The sequence below is a fragment of the Mandrillus leucophaeus genome, unplaced genomic scaffold, assembly GCF_000951045.1.
Source record: "Mandrillus leucophaeus isolate KB7577 unplaced genomic scaffold, Mleu.le_1.0 Scaffold13, whole genome shotgun sequence".
Classification (NCBI taxonomy): domain Eukaryota; kingdom Metazoa; phylum Chordata; class Mammalia; order Primates; family Cercopithecidae; genus Mandrillus; species Mandrillus leucophaeus.
The window spans coordinates 6,676,938-6,677,536 of NW_012101254.1; the positions used below are offsets into that span (position 1 = coordinate 6,676,938).

The 599-nt window shown below is 44.2% G+C and overlaps 1 protein-coding gene across 8 annotated transcripts in view; it reads left to right on the forward strand.

Moving 5' to 3' along the window:
- The window catches only part of DTNB (dystrobrevin, beta), a 304,675-nt gene that overhangs the window by 270,986 nt on the left and 33,090 nt on the right, over positions 1 to 599 (forward strand). The window lies entirely within an intron of this gene.

Sequence of the window (599 nt, forward strand, 5' to 3'; positions counted from 1 at the left end):
GAAATGAAAAATGAATGTTGGACTAAAACAAGCTAGTTTGCTGGGGTCATGAACCCTCTGAATTTGTAATTTCTGAACACTTTTCTTGGAACATGACGCAGAGCTTTCTCGGGTTCTCAGGGTCTTTGCTGATTTGAAAATGAAGAGCCAGCAGTCTAGAGAGCTTATCAGATTGTAATGTTTCACTGGCTCTACATTTGCAACAGAATTGTTTCCAACTGTTATACAAGGGACCTCTTTATTGAGAGAACCTGAGTCACAGGGCATTTATTGTGTTTAGTTATTGGTTAGACACATGATTGGCCTGTACTGGACTCAAGCCTTTGTTACAGCTTGTACTACAACAAGATTCCACTGTCCTTGTATCAGGAAACCTTAAAACACTGAGTGGCACATTGCAGAGCTTCCCTTGCTTCTCCAGGTGAATTGCCCTCTCCTGGCAGCTGAAATCCAAAGGCACAAGAGTCTTTTGTTCCCATCATTGGACAGCACATCCCCATCCTTCGAGCCACCTGACTAGTTCCTCTACCTTTGCAGATTTCTAGGTGTTTCTCAGGTTTCCTGTAATCTCAGGGTGCCAACTGTGATGCCCCCCCCCC